The following is a 23,232-nucleotide window of genomic DNA, read 5'->3' as shown; positions in this document are numbered from 1 at the left end:
GGTTCACATAGTGCATTTATTTTGTACCTCTGTGGTGTCTTCAAAGACAGAGGGAAATACAGCTGTGTAGGAGATGATGTCAGCATCTCTATTATCAAATGATATGTGGGAGTGTGTGTGTGTTTGAAAAAAAAAAAAAAAGAAAAGATACTGACTTTGACCTCAAGTAAGACGCCTGTGTCTGCCATGCCATTACTATTGATGGATCAGTACTGATAGAGGAAAAAAAAAATCATTTGGACTCTCACTTTTGCAGCAGACAAAGGTCTGAGCTTTCTGCAAACACTGTGAAGACATCATCTCTCAGAGTGTCTAGGGAAGCTTTATAAAAGCAGAGAGGTGGAGGGGACACCTCTCCCTTCCTCCCTCCCATATGCAGGGTACCCATCTACTGCTGTGCCAAAAATGAAGTGGTTTCTTTCTGCTCTGCCTATTACACCCTCCTTTCCTGTGCATGCTTGGGCCCAAATCCTAAGTTAGTTTGGCACAGCTCTTCCCAAGCCAACGGAACTGCCCTGCTCAGGGCCTGGCAGCTGGGGATGCAGCTATTGTGTTATTCTTGGGCTCTCTGGCATGCAGAATGCAGGGAGGAACACCGTGCTTGTTTCACCTTGGACTAGGTGAGATGATCCTAGAGCTGTGAAGGAGAAGGGAGTTTTGTAGAGGGGATGCACTGTTTTCTGGAATCCAGTCCTAGTTATTTTGTGTTTACTTCAGAGGTGGAAATATAGGTTGCTGGGTCAGAGCCAAATCCTTTGGGAAAATTCAGTTGTTGTAAGTCTGATAGTCTGAATTTATGCACTCTAATTTTGTTTTAGCAATTTTGTTTTTTCCTGACAGAAGCTAATCCCAAATCTGGATTTTTTTTTTTTTTTTTTTTTTTTTTAATATTTCGTGCCTGAATTTCTGCCAGATTACAGCCAGGGGAGACTTGAGCTGTTAGCCATATAATGGATGAGAGAACTTCAGAAAGTATATGTTTTCTACACCTTAATCATTATAAGGACAACAAAACTACATCTAATGCATTTTTAAACCAGTCATATGGGAAGGAAAGTCTGGAGATATTGAGCAAACTAAAGTCACTTGCTAATTGTTTTGAGCAATTCTTCCACTTTTTGGTGGAATGTGGCAACTGTTAAACAGTACATGGCAACCACAGACAACAGGATGGGAGAGAGGAATGCAAGATTCTTGTGGGAACTCTGGGGGAAATAGAGAGACAGACTCAGCCATGCAAAAAACTCCAGGATCTGTTTGTGCACAATTGGAGAGGAATAGGAAAAATAGACTTCCCCTTGGTGAAATGGATGTTATTTAAAACAATAGCTGAGAGTTTCTCAAATTACCAAAAAATATGATACTGAAAAATACTCAGACAAACACAGCTGAAGAGGGGAAAAGAGAGAGCAAGAGAAATCTCAAAATTAGCTGTATAGTGCTGGTAATTTTAAGATGGCAGGAGGAATACTTGTTTTTATATGTGAGCCTTCTTGATATTAATTTAAAAAGTACACAGAAGATAATTTTACCAAAATTGTTTGATAAAACATAAACCCATGGGGATTTCCAAGTGGGGACTTCCTAAATTAAACTTAAATAGGACTTAAAAAAATTATTTCTCTTTTTAAATTTGTTGCTTTGTACTTGCAGTTAATTCAAGGGAAAATGCTAATTTTGAACCTATAGCCACCTCAATAACAGGCACGTTTCAAAAGACTTTTATTCCCACTTTTATCCTAGGGTGTGTGACAAGCTTTCAAAATCTTTTAGTGTACTTTTTACAAAAGACAGAGCCCTGAGTATCTGGCGGCAAGCTTTTGGGTACTGAACGCTTTCAAAAAAACTGACCCTTCTTTAGCTACCTAATTGGGCACCACTTGTGAGTGGTGGAGCATATGAAAAATTGCTTTATGCCCCAAAGGTCAAAAAAGATGCCGCTCAAACTCTGTTGGGCTCCCTAGGTTCCACTTTGTCCAAAACTGTACCTTACAGTTGTGGTTCATCGCTGCTTAATCTCCCAGTTTGCTGTGCTCCTGAGGCCTTGACCTGTGAGCTTCTGGGAACTGCTACTGAAATTCTTTTAGTTACCTGGAGAGCACTCCGCAACTCCATAGCCCAGGTCTGGTGGTCTTATCCTGTCATATGCTTGTCCTTCTTCTGGAAGTGCCACAGCATTTTTTTCTATCTCCTGGAGTGAATTTTAAATGTGATTTGACTAAAGATTTTTGCAAATGCTGGTCATATGATGCTAGAAAGTGAGATACACAGCATAAGTAAACCTGCTGTGTTTGAAGAATCTTGCTCTCTATGGCTGAACTTCTGAGCTTCTGTCAACTTCAGTGAGCACAGAAATCTGCTTGTACAGATCAGGCCACAATTTCCCAAGCAGGACTGTTTCATTTTTCCATAATACAACATGTCAGCAGAACCATGAAGGGTAGAGCCAAGGGATCCTGGCTCTTGGGCTCCTATGTTTTCTCTGGACAATAGTTTTCCCTTAGAAACCAATAAGTTATGGACTAAGGACTGCTCCATTTAAAACTGTCTTGGGCTTTATGGCTAAAAGGATTTTATTAAATAAGAGTGATTACTAAAGTATGTTACTGTTCAGGGGGTGGTGAGGATAGTTAAATCTCATGAAAAGGCTTTGCTTGCAGCAGAAAAGCACTGTAACTACTTAAAAATATCTTTGCTTATGTTTTTATTTTAAAAATGGAAAAAGTGAGTCAGCACTGCAGGCTCTGTATTCACTGCTAAGTCCAAACTCAGCTGCTCTGGAGAGTCTCCCCATTCCCTGCCCCCATCTGTGCTGTTGGTACAAGTGAATATAGCTACTCCCAATTTAGCAACATGCAGTTGCTACCTTTGCATGGGCTGTAACAATCATCCTGAGAGATCTGCTGCTCTAAGAATTTCTTCTCCAAGTCTGTAATCTCCGTAGAAAAATACCAAGAAAATAAATATGCAGGAGTCACCTTTGGGTGACGAGTGTATTTTGTCTCTGGACTGCTGGAACAAGAAAGTGATGGTGGTGAAGCATAGCAAAAAGCAAATGAATTTTCATGTGCACTTGGACTTATTTATACTTAGTCCAGAGGGTAATACTTTGTGGTGATATCTCTGGGCAAACCAACAGAAATGAATCTTTCTAAATGCTAGGAGATTTTGTATCTGCTCTCTGATTCTACACTGCATTTTGTGTTGTGATAAAAGGTAGAATAGCTGTGTTGGAGGGTCCTCAGCAATTACTGGGTTCATAGGAAATAAAAGAGAAATATTTTCTATTCTAAGAAGTAGGTACGGTAGTGTTATCACTACTGTATGAGGTGTGTGAAAATATGGAATGCATCATCTTTTGTCTCCTAATGCCAAAGGTCTCCCTGCCTAGCATGCGTTTTTTCTAAAGAAAAGCTATATTCTGTATTTTTATGATTCAGTTCCTCCTACGAGTCCCAGTCTGACAGGGTTTTCAATGCACACTGCAAGCCTAAGCGAAATGCACACCGTGCTGTGAAAGAGATACATTACATAAGAGGCCTCTGAGGCTTACACTGAGCTGGACTGCAGTGTAAACTGTCTCTGGGACAGATAAAAACCATCTCGCAAACCAGGATTAGCACTGATTCTTGTCAGGGGCTCTTGATTTGAGAGAAGAGAAGGAAATTTGTGTGTGCTGTTTTAGTGAGTTTTAGCAGCTATATAAACCACAGTTCGAAATTCTGATGTGTATCTAACCATCAGCATGCCTGAACTGTGTTTGATAAAAGGGGCAATGAGCTCCAGTTATGCAGCCCTTACTCCCTCTGGTTCTCCTCTGCAACCAGAGAACAACCAGGACTATTCACATATAAATCCTGAGCATTTGGCACCTTTGCTGCAGCAAGAGAGAAAGGGAAAGAAAGACAAATTCCCCATAAGTTAGTGTTTCAGCCACACTGCAGAAGATTTACTTTATCCACTGCTTGGCAAGTGATCCCCGCAAGGCAGCTGGGTGTCTGTGAGCCTGTCTGCAGATTCTCTACAATGGCCAGAGCCTAGCATCTGAAAGACTGTCTGAAGCTCTGGGGCAACAACAGTGCTTACAGTTTGACCCCTCATACTGTGAGTTTCACTTTGTGGAGTGAGAGACGGACCTTTTCTGAAGGTCACTCCAAAGCTCCTGGCCAGACATCCACAGAGAGACTGCCGCCTGTGACAGTTCACTTCCAGTCTCAGTGCAGACAGGCTGCTTCCACTTTAAAGCCCAACAAGCTGCTTTCTATCAGCACATACAGGATGGGAGATGTTGTCCCAGACCTCCAGGCAGGACAAGCACACACACCTTTTTAGTTCAGGGGAGAGAACAAAAGCTGTACATTACTGAGATTTCCTAGTGAATTACTGGCATGAAAGAAGAAAAAAAGTGTGTTTAAAAAGATGAAAAAAGTGGTACATGCCAGAAACAAATCCCTGTAGTTATTGACCTTTATCCTAAATATGGATCTGCATGGTAGAGAAATTGGATCATGTTAATTATTGAACACCTCAAGTCATGCCCATCACAACACCAAACATTTCACTGGAGTTACTTAGCACCATGCAGACTTATAGGAATCCTCCATGTCCAGTTTCAAAGCATGAAGGTAAATTAAGGAATGGATTTACAAGGAGGATGATATAGTATCAAAATATCAAACCTATGGTCCTCCACACCATTATGTTTTCCTTCAACTTTCTTACCAAATTGTTGCAGAAAGCTGTATGTGAAAGCTGTTACGTGAATGCTGTTACATGAAGCTGTTAGATAGGGATAGATAATGTGTCCTCCTGATACACAGAGCTTTCAGAAAGCCTAGAAGCAAACAATAAAATACTGCAAAATGTGGCCTATGGCAGAGCACAGCCTTATCTTTCAAATCTTCTAGATAGTTTTAGGCTGCTGTTCTTTTATACATATTTATGTCTTAGGTAAAAAAGATTTAAAAAATTTTATCGTCTTTTTGTTCCCTTTTGCTTAGAGTTGCAGATAAAGTTGCTGAACTTTTATCAGCCAAACCATCTTCAAAACATATTTTCTTTCCAGGAGAAAGGCCTACACACAAGCCTTTTATGGCATTGTGTATTTATAGCTCTAGTCTGTACTGTGAATGAATGGCTCACTCCACAAAACACAATGCAGAGGCATTTGATGAGTGTGATCATCAGTCACGGAATCACAGGATCACAGAATGGGTCAGGTTGGAAGAGGCCACAGTGGGTCATCTGGTCCAACCTCCCTGCTCAAGCAGGGTCATCCCAGAGCACATAGCACAGGATTGTGTCCAGATGGTTCCTGAATACCTCTGGTCAGGGAGATTCCACAGCCTCTCTGCACAATCTGTTCCAGTGCTCTGTCACCTGCACAGTAAAGAAGTTCTTCCTCATGTTCAGGTGGAACTTCCTGTGCATCAGTTTCTGCCCATTGCCTCTTGTCCCTTTGCTCAGCACCACTGGCTGCATCCTCTGACACCTTCCTTCAGATACTGACAGATATTCATGAGGTTCCCTCTCAGTCGTGTCTCCTTGAAGCTGAACAGGCCCCGCTCCCTCAGCCTTTCCTCCTGAGAGATGCCCCAGTCCCTTAATCATCTTTGTTTCTCTCTGCTGGACCTGCTCAGTCCAGTGGAGGTCACTGAACAGGGTGTTAAAGGTGCGAGGAATCTGCTTGGTTTTCTATTCTTGCACAAAGAGAGGAAGGGAAAAGCTTAAAGGAAAGATTGGGTGTGTCACTGCAGGACTGGCTTTCTCTGAACTGCTGCAAAGCCAAAACTCTGTCCCCACTCTTGATTCTTGCATAGCTCCCTGCAGAGAAATGGGGAAAAATGTCAGGACAAAGCTGAGTCATTACTCTGGCAACTGGTTATTCAAAACTTTCCAAAAGGTGGTGGGTGGTGGCCTTGGATCTGCTGATGCTCTGAGACAAAACATGCACAAGGCTCACTGGTGCTCCACCAGCCAGCAAGTTCATTATCTGCAATTCCTGCTAGTACTGGAAATAGCTTACATCCAGAAAGGTTTGGGTGTCAGTGCCTCATCCTGCCTCTGTCACCCAGTGATATGGTATAATATTTTACACTTCTTTACATATTTACATTTTTAATGCCCAGCCTGCACACTGCTCACAACAGTGTCCTTCTAATGTAGCAAACTTAGGATGGCCTTTGTCATCAGCCATATTTTCTGAATCCATCTGCTTTATTGAATCCCGGGGCCTAGAGGAACATCTGGGCCTTAGAAATAAGGCTGTTTCCTTACAAAACTGAAGGATAAGGAAAGATGGCATATTTGACCAGTAAAAAGGGAGATCGAAGTAATTGCTAATGTGAACTGTGAAATATACAAAATATTGCAGAAAATCAATCATACTCAAAATACTGTTTTGTATGTAAAACTGCTGTAAGGAAAATCTTTAACATTTTGAAATGGATATTGCTTTTCATTGGAAATAAGGTTTGTCAGTAGTTGAAACCATGATCATGATTAATTCTGTACAGCTTTGATATTTTATCTTTTAGAACTGAAAGCATTTATTATGCTGCATGATTCTTATTTATTTGATGTGTGCAGAGCATATGGAAGGATGCTGTGCAAAAACTTGTTAGGAAGTGAATGACAGACCTGAGCTTTGGGGGAAAATTGATTCAGTTTAAATCTCTTCCCCACCATTAGGTATCTGCCTTTATCTCCTCTGAAAGCGTGGGCACCAAAAAGAATTTGGGAGCGCATTTTAGGTAATCTGTTTTTGTTATTGTAGGCGGATTTTATAGGAATGTGGATCTCAGTAGTTCTGACAGCAAATGTAAAATTTTCAGTAGTAGCTTCCCATGTAACTGTGCAAATCTGGTGTATGGACACAGTATCAGCACATAACTCCACCTCTCAGAAACATCCTCCCTGTGAAATACTATGTAAAAGTGGCCCTCAAACTATTTTTGGAGGAGATTTCTGTATGCTTCCTCTGCCACCTTATTCATCTGGCAACTTCCTCTTAATTAATATTACATACCAGTAGGGATAAACAAGATCCAAGTCCCAGTCCCTGCCACAGTGAGCACAAATCCTATCAGTGTAGAAAGCAGAGCACATGTTCCCTCTCTAACAGGTGTGGGTAGCAGGCATCAAATTGTTTAATTTTTTTTTTTTCTATAAAGCCAGGCTTTACACATTACATTTGTAATTTGTAAATTACAGTTGTAAAGTGCAATTTGTCCCAGAAAAGAAGGACTCCTGCTCATCTCATTTGGAAGCAAGTTTTGAACTGATGTCTCTTGGGAAAGCAAATGAGAGCAAAAAGGGAAATTTTTATGAAGTAAATGTACAAAAAAACCTGTGCAACATAAGGCCTCAAGTTGTCTAGACTTGGAATGAATTTACAGATTTTTGTTTTATTTGTCAGGTAATTTAGCAAATATTGCCAAAACAAAGCAGAATTTTATGAACAAAATGTCTCTCAAAAGAACATTAGGATAACTGTGAAATCAAACACTTAAGAAAATATTTCTTTTGGTACAGTTTTGGGGTTTTTTTAAAGAGCCACAAGAAAGGATGCACCTCTAGATAAGGTGGTTTGGTTCTTTTGCAAATGCAGGCAGATTTGCAGGCCCTTGTTATTAGGGAGTATAAATGACGCAAAGTGCAAGTCATAAATGCGTGTTGCTGTGAAAGATTGGGTGCAGTTTTGGGTGAGCTGTGGTGTGATATTTCCATTTGATAGCTAGAGTCAGCCAATAGTAGCAGGTGGTGAGAGGCTGAGGAGCACAACACGTTCCAGCAGCACCTGAGGTTTGATCTCTGCGGCACGCGTGCTTCGTGCTGCACAGTGAGCCTCTCTCTCAGGGCTTCCTTGTCCTCTTTGAACTCCGTGCACACAAACCTGAAGTACTTTTATTTAGTTCAGATCTTCCATAATGTCTGACCACTTCCTTAGAGGTGTATGTCACTGAACCAAGAAATAGTTCTCAGATATTCTGGTGCAGGCACTGATGATGCTCTAGCAAATTTGTATTGAATCCTTTTCTTTCTGCTTGCATTCAGCAGTTGTGCCTTCTGCAGGATCCACTCCCTACCACCCACAATAATTATAAGTGATGGGGTTTTAAATTCTTTGCTGAGCTGTGGTGCTTCTCTGCACAATTTAGAAAATCACCAAATCCATGATCAGAAAATAGATAAAATGTTTTGTACTGCATGAGACCAGAAGAAGGATGGATGTTTCTATAATTCATTGTGGAAAAAGAGAAGGTGTGACCAGTGTTACCTCAGGGACTGTCGATGTGCCTACTGTGCTATGTTACTGCTTATAACAAGATGTTCTCTCGAATGAATGCATCACCCTGGGAATGTGTTTACATTTAGGAATGGGACTAATTTCATTTCACAAATGAAAGGATGGCACCTAAAGGTCCAGTTTTGCTTTGGGCTCTTCATCTACAAAATGTAAATCTTTGACAAATTGGAATGAGCAGTTCTAATGCAGGTGATGTTATGGTTTAACCTCAGGATAAGTGGAGCTCTCTTGTAGTGCTCTCTTCACAGTAACCCCAAGGCAGAAGATCACAGAGCTCATTTTGCACATATAGCTGTAGATCCAGTGGAAGCCTTTTGTGACAGCTTCCTATAGATGAAGTAGTCTGGAAAAGGCTCACATGACACTGAAACCTAGCAGAGGTTGTTTAGGGTGTTTAGGTGGTGAAAACTTCATTTTAAATAAGAGTTTTGACCAGAATTGTCCTGCTTACCTACTCCTGTACCTGGGTTTTGAATTCTTTTTTTTCAATATAAATATGTGGGCAGATTTTGTCTTTCTTTTCTTGGTTGGTTTCATTTTTTTATCTCTTCCTCACAAAAGATACAAGTGTGCCTTTATGTCCCCAAGGAATATGGCAACCTCTAAATGGGACAACCACAAATGTGGCCTACAAGGTTGTATTTCAATTTTGCAGAACAAGAAAAGGAATAAGGCTCTAGATGGGATCTGTATTTTCATTTATTTCAGGATAGTACCCAGGACTGGCTGCTGCCATATGGTTATTGATGCCCACTGAATCTGCTGGTGAACTGCACAGTCAGAAGCCCCCAGCTGCATGAGGTTGTATTAGTCTAGACTGTAGTTGCAGAGAAGGGGACCTGTCTGTTCACTGTTTTCTTCTGATGTCTTCTAATGCTGGCTGTAACTTCCTCTGGATGTTGTGGGTTTCAATCTGCTTTCAGTTTTAGTGGTTACATTGGTTTGTTACAAAGCTCTTTTCCTAGTTAGGCTGAGTATATTTGCAAGCTGTATGTGATAGGAGAATCTAATATCTGTTTTTAATTTGTTTTCCCTAAATCTGTGTGGTCATATGTGCCTTTTAATTTTCACTTGTGTAAGTGAACAACTGAGTGAAAAAAACCCTGCAATTTTCTGGTTTTCTGACACACTGGAGTAAAAAGGTTTGGCTTTTCTGACACATAAGGCATCTGGCCACATTTCTGCAGACTCTCCTGTTTTGGACTCTGAATTAGACCTGATTTAAACCCCAAATACCCTGATGTAGGTCTTATTATAATTAAGATATCAGTTGAGAATTTTTCTTTTCAGTGAAAGTTCTTTGTTTTCTTTTCCATTTCCTTATGTACCAGAAGAATTTATATCTACACATTGCAGAATGCAAACAAATAATAAAGAAATAAAGACAATCTTCTAAGATTAATATACAGATGGATGGTATACATAAGTATATAAGGTGTACATGCAATTAGATTTTAAAGTGTTTTTCCCAGGTGAAATTTTGTGACTGCCAAAGAGAAAATAAAAATTGATGATAGGTGAAAAAATATTATGATATACTTCTAATGCATGAAAACCTTCATCTTGTGCCAGGAGAAATGAGTGTATCTGGTTTATACTTGGTAGGTAAAAAAGCTGAAGTGAGATTTACAACTTAACTTACTCATATATCTATGCCATTTTTTTGTTGTTTTCTGTACTGCATTTTTCTCCTTTCATTGTCTTCTGGCATATTAGTCCATTCTCTACAGAGAAGCCTAATTAAAAAAAAAAACATGTAACATTTTAAGTCAGACTGAGTAGACTGTGCCTGATTAAGGAGAGAGTGGACTTGTATTTTGTGGTGCTATATCCTTTTTTGAAATGTTCTGTATATGTTGAATAGCTCCTTATAATGTGAGACCCTTTCCATAGGGTGTCCAGACTCCTCTGTGAGACAATGCCAGGGCCAGCACACCCTTTGGGAGTAGATCTGTTCCTTTAGGCCCAGAAGGAAAAAGGCCCAGTGCCTTTGCATAAGAGGCACTGGGCAGTGAAAAACTCTGTAATTCCTGCTAATCCAGTAACACAGTGAAACCACATGAAGGCCAGTCATTGTCCTGTCTTGGGCTGCTGTGACAGTGTGGTATAACCATTTGTAAGGAGAATCAGCTTATACGAAACTCCAACGTCCTGAGGCACACAAATGCCACATTTCTCCAGGAGCCAACATTCTCACCTTACCCCTTAACACTTAGCACAGATGTAGGTGTGAAAGCACATTTGCTTAGACCAGAGAAGCCCCTGGCCAAAGGCAGTTTTCTGCAGTTTTACAGTGCATACAGTTTGTGTTTACGATAATGCTGCAAAAGTAACTTGCTTATGAGTTGTGTGTCTTCTCATAACATCACTGGTTTCAGAAAATATATTTTTTCTTCTTTCTTCCTGTGGCAGAATTCAGGTGGAAATTACAGTTGTATGATGTCAGTGTTGATAAATAGGACTTGTCTTCCCGGACAACACCACTCTAAAATGATCTTGGTCGGATACTACTTTGTGAGTTCATTGTGGTTGTACACTAATGATATTAAGCATTCTAGTTTTGAGGAGTTTTATATTGTCGTTGACTGTATTGCAGAGATTTTTTCCTCATCCTTCTAGGTAGTGGTGGAATCACACTAGCAATGATGAGTTAAACATGGAATGAAAAAACACTGACATCTTGGTCATGCCTAAGGCAAAACTGCCCCAACTCTCAAAAAAAACCCTCTTGCCTCCTGAGTTACAACTTATCATATTGCTTTGTAGACTTGCTATTGGCAGACCAAGTTGAAATTATCTCCTATAGCAATATTTAATCCCTTAGCAGTGTATTTAAGTGACTATCCTTCATTTTCTACAAGGTGAGAGGAACTCCCGTGACACAATAGTTTCAGTGGAAACTCAGAGCCCTTGCCACTTTGTTACACTGTGTCAATAAAGTGCTTTTGAGGCTATTCTGGTTTATAGTTTTTTAATTGCTCTACACATTTTTAGCACTATGTAAAAATAATCCCTAGTCTATAAATATTACCTTGTAATTAAAATAAATATATAATTGAAAAACAGCCTCAAAAGAGAGGATTACTTTCAAAAGAGTTTTTCCACACCACTGGAAAAACCCAAGTTCATTTTCAATTAAAAGAAAGAGGCTGCCTGTGAACTTTGAAGTAGTTTCCTCAAGTTTAGAATGTAATTAATGTAATTGCATTTTGGGCTAACAGAATATTTCAATAGTTGAAATAGAAAGCCCTAGATTAATAATTGTAGTAAATGTGGATTACATTATCCAGCTATATCAAAACCCAGTGCTGTGTCCAATGTCCCAGCATTGCGGCTGTGTCAGGGAAAGGGGTTGTGTGTGGCTGCAGCTCAGCTGGTCCTGGTTGCCCATGTTTAGTGACATCAGCATGGCTCTCCTTACCCCTCCCTCCTGAGGAGGGCCAGGTGGGAGTGTGTAATGGGTGAAGAAAGCTGTACTCAGGCTGGTCCTGCCCAAGGATGCTCTCAGGGTGTGGTGAAAGGCCATGCTCTCCCCTGGGAACTGTGGTGCTGTCCTACGTCCTCTGGTCTAGATAGAGATTTTGAATTTCCTTTTCCAAATAGTATGCAGTATGAACTCCAAAGGACTGAAATAGCATGAGGTAAATCAAATATTATATAATTTTTTGTTTAGTTATAACCAAAAGCAAAAGAAAATGTGCATTTACAGTGTGCAACATATTTACTAATGCCTTAGGAAATGGGCTGATAATTAGTCTCCCTTGGAGAAATAATACTGTGTATATTCTACTTTTAAATTCCTTTTACTGAATGGTCGAGCCAATCATTTTAGTAAAGCCAGTTATTTGGCTTTACTTTTACATAGCAAGTATATTACAGAGCAGATATATTAGGTCCTGAAAGTTCCAGAAAGAGAACCATGATTTAGTGTGGTTCTGCAGCAGAAGTGCAAAACCTGAGTTTTGGCAAATCTTACTGTGAGTATTTAGGAAGCTCCAATGTGGTGACCCCAAACTTTGCATTGGAATTGCAGGGCATGTTCCCACCTGACAATAATTTCATCCTGGGTGGTAGCACTGGTGCTCAGGAGAGCTGACTGACTTTGGTGTGGAGCTGTCAGACACTGCAGCTTGTCCCTCAGCTACAGTCTGGAGCCAAACAGGGATGCTCTTGGCATAGTCCAGCATGTGATGATCATACATCCAAGGGACTTCATGCCTTGTAGTCACAACTAGGTCTTCCCTGAGACAGAAGATTTTGTCCCCTTTTGTCCTCTTTACCACTAGTTTGTTGAGGCTCCAAGTAAGTCATACAGCTTGCTGTAGAGTTTGTGGCTGAGTCTGGAACTGAACCAGCATCTTTGTGTCCCAGCCTATTGTCCTAGTCACTCTCTGTTCTTCAGAGTCTGACTCAGCGCTCCTCAAACATCTCAATTTCCATTTCTCCATTTTTTTCTGGTTTGGTGTTTTCCCCCCAAGCAAACTTCTGGCTTCACTTCTATTTTTCCTTCTTGCCATTCTTCATTATTTAATCTTTAAATATTCAGTAAACTCAATGAATGGCAATATAGCATTGTGGAGAAAAACTGTTACAGTTGGATGATGCAACATAATCTCATTGCTTATTGTGTTAGAGATGATTTATTCTGTTTTATCAGTTTGTGAATAGGTTACCCTTTTCCAAATACCAGGATGTCTTTTTTTCCCATCAGCTCACAACTGATCCTGCAAGTTCAATACTATTTTTTTTTCTTCAAATTAGGCTCCTTTCCAGAGGGGAAAAAGAGGATACAGAGTTCTCTCTGAGTAAATTTATAGAATTTGCCAGTGTGTGTCAAGTTTGGGCTGGAAAAAAATATGGAAATGATAAAATGTCATCCAAGATAGAAAAGAAATGGAGGAATTCCTTTTAAGCTCAGTCATAAGAAACAAAATTAAAGATGTACTCCCCTACAATTTGGGGAGAGGTCACTATAAACAAAACTAGCAAGCTTCAGTTGTAAACTATTAATGAGACAGACATTAAGAGAGTTTGTTTTGGAGGATGATTTTATGCTCGAAGGCATTAGTCTCAAAAGCACAAAATGTTACTAGTAAGAGGAACTATAACACCTCTCTTGACATCATTGCATTGTTTCATGAACTGTTCTTTTGTTTTATCTCCATGCTAGTCTGGGAATATCTCTTCTTTGCAGGTTAAAATTATAACATGTTGGCATTTAGCTGGCATCTTCTTGTTTTCTTAGTTTAAAGCCGTGGTCAGAGCAATTTACTTTGGAGTAGCAACTAGATTTAATGATACCAGTACTAATACTCTTCATAAACTTATTAGCAACTTTTATACTGTGTATGTACCTTTCAGTTTGGTGAGAACTGGTTCAGTTAATTTTGCCATTTAATCCCATTCAAATAGAATAGAGTCATATATATGGTTCTGTATATACATTATGGATGGGAGAGGGAAGGATAGTCCTAACCTCTGTTTTCTGTAGTCTGTTTCATGGACAACATACTGGGTTTATTACAGTGGTAACAGTGTTCTATTTCTTCCTCGTCTTTCACATCCTTTTTATCTTCATGCAAACTGGATGTAAGAAACAGACTTTTTTGTTTGTCATTTTTCTGGTAATTTTTTCCTGTCTATCGTTGATGGGAAGCTGCAGTGTTATTGCTTGCCAGCAACAGTCAAATCTTAATGAGGTATTTGAGAAGTCCCAATGGAGAACCTGCCACATGTAGAGAAAATATAGAATAAATGCAGGAAATATGCAGGCCAATGCTTTGTTTTATGGATTGTCCTGTCACACATAACACAGAACTGTTCATGTAGTAATTTGTATGACTGTTCTTGATGAATATCTTTCAATAGTAAATTTCTCATAGGAAACTAAGTAGTTGGTTTCATCCAGGCATTTGAAAATGAGCAGCCCCATCTTCTGAGAAAATTCATGTCTATTTTATAGATTTATGCCCAGTTCTAAACTTAATTGATAGTAGATTAATTTCTGTTTCTCCAGTTTTTTGGTAACCTTTTCTTTCTGAAGACTCTCCTTCTGAAGCCTGTAGGAGTTTGGGTAGGGAAGGATCAAAAGCTGAAGCTTCCCTCCTTCTTTCTTTTTGTCAAGGTGCTTTTCCTACTGTTAATTTCTGGACTTTTACAACGACTGAGCTTTCAGCAGGCTGCTGCATGTTAGCACCCTGGAAACCCTAAAACTGAAGCTAACTTGTGCAGCTGTAGTGCTTTAGGCAGTCTGAAGGGTGACTTGCTTTCTATATCAGGGTTATGCTCACGCTGCTCTCTGGCAAACTGTAAAGGTAAACGCCCAAAGAGGGGAAGGTAGTGGCTGTGGGGTGAGCTGTAAATACAGCAGTCTGTGAATCAAACCACTCTCCTTCTCCCACCCTTTCTAGAAATCTATCAAGCTGGCAGGCTGCCCTGCTTGAAATAAATGTGGAAAATATTATGTAACTCTGCCCCGTGCACTGCGCTCACAGCGTAGGCACTAGTCAGGTTTTGGTTACACTATCTGTTGTGGCTATTTTTGGTGACCAAAGGCTTCTCTCTTTAAATTTATGTCTGTATTTCCTTTGCCCCCACCCTCGCATTTATGCTTTTTTTTATCTTTTCCATCAACAATAGAATGCAACTCATCTTCTGCAGAAAGAAGAAAAAGCTGTTTAAGGGCTATTCCTTTTTAAAAATAATACACCCTTTCCTCCCCAACAACAACAAAAAGTAAATAAAAACCCCTAACAAACTGCTGGAGGAGGGATTTATCTCCTCTTGACCGGAGCCAAGCACTGAAACAGTCAGTCTCAGATCCCTTCCCCTTGAGTTATACGCTGTGTCAATACCTCCCTCTGCTGAAAGCTCTACATTCTTCCTCTCCTGCTTGACTGCATTTCGCTGTGGCAGGACTTGCATAGACCAGAAGGAATCTGTGACACGTACTCGAGCAGCCCGCTTGCTGCAGCACAGCTGCCCTACCGAGATTATACCCTCTGGGGAGTGCATAAACTTAAACTATTTGTCCTTCCACAGTGTGACTGTTTGCAGACTAAAATCTGAGATTAGGAAAAGATGATAATTTGGAGTCAGATGACTTTTAAAAATACTCTTTCAGGAACTCCTGTGATGGGATTCAGTCGTTGTCAAGGGACAATCTGAAGACAATTCTATGTGTGTGTGCCTTACAAATTATTTTCCTTCAGTTTTAGTCACTTAATTAGTTTTTGTTCTAGAAATAGTAAAATTACCGTGTGGTTTGTGATCCATTGTGCTGCATAAACTACCATGTAAGACTTTTAAGTATTGTGTTACTCAAACAGATTGAATTATCTTAATGATTGGAAAATCTATGAATCATCTCAGCTATAACTGGCGTGTTTATTAGGGAGCTCAGTTTTTCAGAGGCTGTGGGATTAGGGACCCATGCCAGTCATTTCTCATCTCAGATCATTATAATATAAAGATTTTAAAGTGACCAACACATTTTATTTGTGGTACTCCAAACTCCATTTTAGGTACCCCAAACAGGCATACTAAAAAGGGTAGTGATTTTGTCAGAGGTGAATGACTGAACTTTCTGGAGAATCAAGCAACTTCCAGATGTCTCAAGTTAGGCCCCTAATTTTAGTAGAGGAATAGAAGCAAAAGACCCTAATTCAAACCCAATATTTTTCTTTATGTTTATCACTCCCTTGGAACTTTTGGAGTGTCTGCCTGTGTTGTGGGAAAGGCTAATGCACTGCAAGGCCATAGCTGAGCTACAGCAGTTCACAGCTCTTTTTAGTTAATAATTTTTAATATTTCCTCATTATGTTCAGTGGCTTCAGATCAGATGACTTTTCCCTCTATTTGATAGCAGATGGTAAACAACCATTCTACATCAACTTCATTCTAGAAGAAGTACAAATTGGGTTGCTTCTATTAACTTTTTCAACTGAACTTTTTAATGTGTTGGGGGAAGTTTGGTAACATTGGAGGTGAGAAGAGTAATAAGGAATAAGGAAAAACCATAAATTCTGTGTACAGAAAATTGTTCTGATTGGATGGGGTTCAAAAAAAGCAAACAATGCAGAGCATGGGTAGAAAGCAGACAGGAGAGTGCAGGAAGGAGCACAGCTGTAGGGAATAAAACACTCAGGGGAAGGTCATATAAGGAGGAGAAGAAATCATCGTCATGTGGTGGAGTTTTCAGGAAGGTGCTATTGTATGCAGACTTGTAAGGAGAACTGACCTTAAAAAGGAAGAAATACAGGACTACTTGCTACAAAAATGATGGTAGGAATTAGGCTTTGTAGGAAGACTGGAGGGTTTGATTTAGACTGTGCTGTCAGGTTGAGGTCTTATGGCTCTGTGGAAGATGGTTTTCCCTAGAAGGAGAAGGCTTGGTCAAGGAAACATGGCTTGAGGAAGAGCATCCTGTAGAAATACAGAGGTGACAAAGATACCTATGTGATTCATTAAACATATATTTTTTAGGTGGAGGTTTGTTCATTCTTAATTATGGTGCAGAATATTCTACCATTTTTTGCTTCATACCTTAGATATTTATAACTGTAGAAAAATGCTAGCAAAGTTATTTGATTTACAGAAGGAAAAACTTGTCATGTATTTGTACTTGACATTTTTTTTCAAAATTACATTATCTGATATTCAGATTTTATTTGGATGTTAAGCCACTCATACACAATGAATATGGAAAAACTGTTTTTTCTGGACTTCACTGGCATATTGGATATGCCAAGGTTTCTAGCACTGGGCTGGATGTTATTACTGCTAAAGAAAAAGGCAAGTTTTTTGCCTCTGACTTTTTTTTCCTCCCCAGGCTGTGGTGCACAAGGATGACTTAGAGAGAGCCATGTAACTGACTGAACTTTTCAGTAATTAACATATGAGTATTGCTGCACTTTGTGTTAGTTTATTCTCTGTGAGAGTTTTAGATGGTTGTGGTTAATGTACAAGGTACCATTCTGTGCTTTTGTGTTAACTGAGATACTCTGAGCACTCAACTGAATGTCTCCTCTAAACCGAGCTAGATTTAGATGGGGGCAGACAGGCTACAAAATGTGCATCCTGGCTGTAACAGAGCAGTCAGAAATGCATCTGTAATGCTGTGGGTATGTAGTTGGGAGTCAGCTGAATGATAAAGTCTAAAGTAGTGACCCAATGGGAATCTGCTGCTGGCTTTGGGTCTCAGGTGCTAGGTTCAGTTCTGTGAGCTCTGTAAAGCTTCCCCAAACTCCACAAGGCTCTTAAGGGATCGCTATGAAAGACAGATGAAATGAGGATATTAAAAGCCCGATACTTATAGCACAACTGAACTCAATTCAGTTTTATCACTCTTTCAGACAACAAGGTATATATTTATGTCGGGCTTTTTGCTCAGCAGAGTGGTCATACAACAGGATGCTCCTAATGAATCTACAGTTTTAGTATCAAAAATGTCTGGATTAGCTGTGCCTACAATGCAAGAAACACAGCAATCTCTAGGATATCTAGAGTAACTTGATAGGGGCACACTTCTCTTGCAAAAGCAGTGCCACATGTTTATACTACTTAGTTTGGAAAGTAAAACAAGAGACTCTAGGAGATGGAATGTGTATGAGAAGGGCTCATTATCAGTTACGCTAAATACTCAATGAAACCTGAGGCCACACAAATCTCAACTGGTTTCAAGTTTTCTTACAGTCGAAACTCAGATCAGGTTCCTCAAGAGTTCAAGAATTTCTAAGGAAAACTAGACCTGCTGAATGCATAGAACTTGAATAGCAGCTTTACAGTACATGCTCAAAGCTCTTGCTATAAATTAATAACTTTCCACAGCACCCATGTGATTTAGAGACATTTGATTAGCCTCCTCTTACAATTCAGTCCATAGGCAAACAAAAAGTGCATTTGTTAAGGGTTTTAGTATGGAGTGATGCATTTAAACATTTCATTGGGTGACTAACCTCTATAGGTAGACCATCTAGGTTCCTGTCTGGCTTTTAAGTATACACAGACTTTTACAAGTATTGTGCTGAACTGGTCATTTCAGCAAAGTCTGGTTGTGGTTGAGAGTGAGATGATTTATCTTCAACGAAAGCTTTGTGACAACAATATAGGTCCTGATTTTGGTTTGTAAATTATTTTTTTTGTTTTAGTATACTTGATCATTATACAGACAGGTAAGCTATTAAATGGAGTATTTGCATATGATTGAAGATTTGCTCTGTAAATTCTGTGATTTTAATCCTGGTGTTCTCACTGTCCCTGAATCCAGTGGCTGCAAAACCTGGTAATATGCGTAGTGTTTAGGTGTGAATATTTGAGTGAACACATTTTAATGTACATTTTCTGCTTGTTGTTCATTTCTGGCAGGAGTCCTATGGAAAAATGGGCAGCATTATCCTACAGAGTAGTTAATTTGGATGTCTGAGTGTCTACATGCACATGTCCTCTCCCTTGGGTCCCCGAAGGAGTTATACAATGTACACATGCAAGATCAACAGGATGGCCCCTCCATTAAGTGACCGAACAGGAAACCAGGAGAGTTAACTCCTGTTCCTGATTCTTTGAAACTTTCTGCCTGCTAATCTGGGAAATCAACTTAGGAAAACTGAGGCACGTGAAATCTATCAGTAAAACAGGAGACTAGGGTAACTTTGTGGTTGTATTTGAATAATTTAAATGGGCAAGGAAAAATGTGGATATGTCTTAAAAATACTTTTAAAACTGACTTTGAAGCCTTGAACACATGTCCAAGGATAGAAAATACTTTAAAGATGTGCTTCAGGATTATAAAAAAAATGTTGCTTTGGCTGTTTTCCAATACCAAAAGCAGATTTGGTGGTATTGAAATGCAGATTTGTATTTTTTCTGTTAATCACTCTTGAAATGTTTGTAGAACTCTTTAGCAAAACTTCACTTTTTTTTTTTTTTTTTTTTTTTTTTTTTCTTGGAATGTCCATTTTTTTGACATGGGGCAAAAGAAAAATGTTTCTTGTTCTCTGGCTTTCTTAATGACGTCTCAATTTGTGTAGTCTTACCATTCCACTAAAACAAAATAAGTCTTCCTTTCTAAAACCACCAGAGGACTGAAACTCCTTTTATTCTTTATTCCAATTAATTATAGGAACATTTTTTTACCACCTCCAAATGCTTTAGATGCTCTGTTTTGGTTTTAGTGTCAGTGATCTATCATGGCTCTGCTAGTTTCATGGAGGGGGATTATACTCAATCGTGAAATCCTAGGAGTGCTAGGACAAGTGAGATCTGATGGCCTGTGGTTTTGTCTTGTTAATATGTCTTGGAAGGTTTTTGTGCAGTGTGTTCCTAAACTTTCTCTGTCCTTTCTGTGCAGATTCCTGGGTGTCTTACAATGTGTAAGACACACAGTTCATTGTAGCTTTTTTGTTTAAATGTCTACCGTGAAGTATCCCCGTTTCCTTCAGGAAAAGTTCCATGTATGCAAGAAAATACTACTGCTAAATCACTACTCCTGGTTAACTGCCTCAAAAAAATAGATGGGATAGTTTATTCTTTGTGTGTTTGCTCTACTTAACTGCCCACCTTAAATATAAACTTTGGAATCCCCTAGGCCACTTCAGGCCATGGGAATTGTGCCTTAAAACAGATGAGGTCAATACAGAATTGCTAGATTTTTGAACTTTTTTCCTCTTCCTAGGCCACAGAGACAACATGTTGAAGTTTCTGTATAATTTTTAAAGTAATATTCAGGAATCCAATTTCTTCTTCTAAAGGAGAAATTCAGATGCTTAATGGATGACAGATGCCTAATGGATGACATTGCTTACTAGCTACAGCATTTAAAGTCTAATTGCAACCTGATCTGCTTCTCTTCTCTAGATCTTCCTCCAGCTGAGCAATCTGTCACCTTGCCAGTCCTTTAGCAACTTCAGGCACCTATTTTTGTGCATCAGTTCCTCTGTCACTCCAGAATTCCAACGCTGTGTTTCCCAGCAGCAGGTTCTAGGAGGTGAAGTGACTGGCACCTGCCTGTCCAAACAGCAAGGTGTCCGTTCTGTCTGTCTGTCTGTGTGGAAGGCGCTGGGCTGGCTTTGTGTTTATAAACTTTGATTGATAACTGCACCTGTGCGGCTGCCAAGGTCAGGCTGCCTTTGGGAGAATGTTTTATCACCACGGGCACCTGGCTTGGCGTAAGATTTAGAGACATGGCCTGTCTTTGACGACATGGTTCTGGCATTCTGAAAAGACTTTGTTGCAAGACATTGGCCTGCAAAGTCTAACCAAGTGACAGCTTTGCTTTTTGATAGCTGTCAGAAACTTGGAATGAAGAAGCAAGTCTAAACTCCATCTACTGATGTTAATACCTAATAGAATACAATAAAATTTCCCCACTGATGAATATGCTGATTCTGAGGGCCTGGGGTTAAAGAGGTTAGAAATTCACTGCACTGTTTGTGTTTTGTAAAGCAAGTACAGGTACTGTTTTCACAGATGAGTACCTTTTGACTTGGTGAGGAGGGATGGCTGGGAAATCAGACCAGGTTACTCAGGACTTTATCCAGACAAATTATAAAAATCTTTTATATAGAGACTGCACAGACACTTTGGCCAACCCATTCTACCATCCTCATGGGGAGGAGAGTTTCTTCTAACTTCTGGTGTGAACTTCTCTTGCTTAATTTTTTTGCCCACTGTCTCATCATTCCAACACATATCACTGTTAATTATCATGTTCCAGACCCTCAGCAACCTTGCCTGTACAGGCACTGATGAGCACCACAAAACCAATTCTTCTCCTTATTGAGCAAGTTTGGGTTTCTCAGCCTCTCCTTGCTGAGCAAGTGTCCTGACCATGGTATCCCTCACACTGTTTTTAATAGAGGAGAACTGAAGAACAGAGATCTTAAGGGGGTAAAAGGTAGAGGGACTTTGCAAGAAAGACTAGGGTGGATGGGAGGAAAAAGGAGCCTTTGAAAGTAGCTCAATCTCCTAGAAGTGCCTCCCACCCTTGAAAGACATGGAGGGATTATTTGTAAAGAGGGGCTGAGACAGCCAGTGATAGAAGCTGGATGTGCTGATTGCAGGTGACACAAAGAAGAGCAGAAGATGATGTGGCTGGGAAAATACATATGGCACTTATTGGCAGGCTGAAAGGAAAAGTGGAGAAAGCTATGGACTGGGCACTATTGTCCTGCTTCAGGACCTTGAGCTGAGACTGATATGATGCAATGACTTAGTGATAACTTTAAGAATTGGTGTAAATTTAATGAGGATGCTTAAGTATGCTATAATTCTTTGAGCTGAGATTTCTATCCTTTGCTGTCACTTATTGAGACCAAAACTGCAGAAATCTCTGTACTTGCCTCTAGTGTTGCTAAGTACTGAAAGCCTGAATATATACTACCCTTTCTGCAAATCTTGGAAGTTGGCACTTCATATCACTGCTGGAAATTTAAAATAAGAGAAATTCTAGAGGTTGCCTCTCAACATTTCCAGGGCTTTGACGCATCACTGTAATGACAGTGCTATGTTGACTACAGCTTGCTTTTTCTTATCCAACTAAGGTCATATTTTAGTTAGAATGCTCTGATCTGGAATAATTAGAAGTAAAATCAGTCAATAGGATGTTTGAATGTTATGTTACTATAATCTCTCTAGAAGTATTTTGAGTTTTACTTGCAGTAAGAGAAAAATTTTGGAACAGAACACTTTACTGCAGGGTCTGACTAATGTAGGGGTTACATATGTTGGGTTATGTGGTATGTTTGAATATTTTGTGGTGGTTTGTGGTCCCTTGATATCCATAAAATCACTGCTTGTACTCGTGACAGGAGCCCTAACATTCATAAATAACCTGTGCTCCTTCTTTTTCACTTCCTGATGGATAATTGGTATGTTGCCTAAAACTTCAGATCCAGCAGAAGCAGTACACTGGAAAATATAATTCTTCCTAGTGATTTGGGTAATAAAAATGTCAGTCAGGCTTAGGCAAGGATGCTAAAGCTTTTCTATTGAAGTCTGTGTCACAGGATAAATACGTGCATGTGTTTTAACCCACACTGTTTCAAAGAGTTCCTTTGGCTGGATCAGATAGTTTAGTCTCCATGTATGGATTTAGGTAGAAAAATGATGCTGAAATACTTCTACTGTATAAGTTTATAGATAGTGTGTTTGAAGGGGAAATGCACTAAAAGTTTCTGTGGATCTTCTAAACAACAGAGGAAAGGTCTAGGCTTCAGCAACTATTTAGAAGATGAAGGTGAAGACCTTCAATAATTTCTTATAATGACTGGCTTAACATGTAGACAAATAGATGTCCTTTTGGCGTACCTAACTGTAAGCAAAAAAATGCACTGCTGTTTGTAGTTTTCATCTTTATGCTATATACCACTAGTCCTTATTCTCATGGGGCACTTAGAAAATATCTGCTAGAAACACAGTACAGCAGAGAGGAAGCAGTGTAGGAGGTTCTTGGAGTATGTGGAAGATAACTGCCTGACACAGCTGGTGAGTGAGCCAGCCAGGGAAGATGCCCTGCCGGACCTGTTTGTGAACATAGAAGAACTTGTGAATGAGGTGATGGCTGGATGCTGACTTGGTCATAACAATGACAATTCTTGGAGAAGTAAGTAGAGGGATCAGCAGAACTGTCCCCCTGGACTTCTAGAGGGCAGAGTTTGGCCTGTTTGGGAGACTGGTTGACAGAGCCCCCTGGGAGGCAGTACTGAAAGGCTAAGGAGTCCAGGAAGGCTGGATGTCCTTCAAGAAGGAAATATTGAAGGTACCTGGTTTTCTTCAAACTGTGCAATCTGTTTTTCCCCCTGCTGCTTAGTTTCCCACTTGGAAAAAAAGCATGTTGTCTCTGCAAATTCGCCTGCTCCCTTGACTGTCTGCTTTTCTTGTGTGTTCTTGCATCATGATTGCTGGTGTATCAGAACGGTCTTGTATTT

At 39.8% G+C, this 23,232-nt stretch overlaps 1 long non-coding RNA gene across 1 annotated transcript in view; it reads left to right on the top strand.

Moving 5' to 3' along the window:
• The first annotated feature begins 22,953 nt into the window (after positions 1-22,953).
• The window catches only part of LOC128804740 (uncharacterized), a 106,622-nt gene continuing 106,343 nt past the window's right edge, over positions 22,954-23,232 (top strand). The window contains exon 1 of the long non-coding RNA XR_008436177.1: positions 22,954-23,063. This is a non-coding gene — a long non-coding RNA (uncharacterized LOC128804740). The remainder of the gene's footprint in view (positions 23,064-23,232) is intronic.

Source organism: Vidua macroura, chromosome 3 (assembly GCF_024509145.1).
Source record: "Vidua macroura isolate BioBank_ID:100142 chromosome 3, ASM2450914v1, whole genome shotgun sequence".
Classification (NCBI taxonomy): domain Eukaryota; kingdom Metazoa; phylum Chordata; class Aves; order Passeriformes; family Viduidae; genus Vidua; species Vidua macroura.
This window is presented reverse-complemented; position numbering and strand designations above follow the sequence as displayed.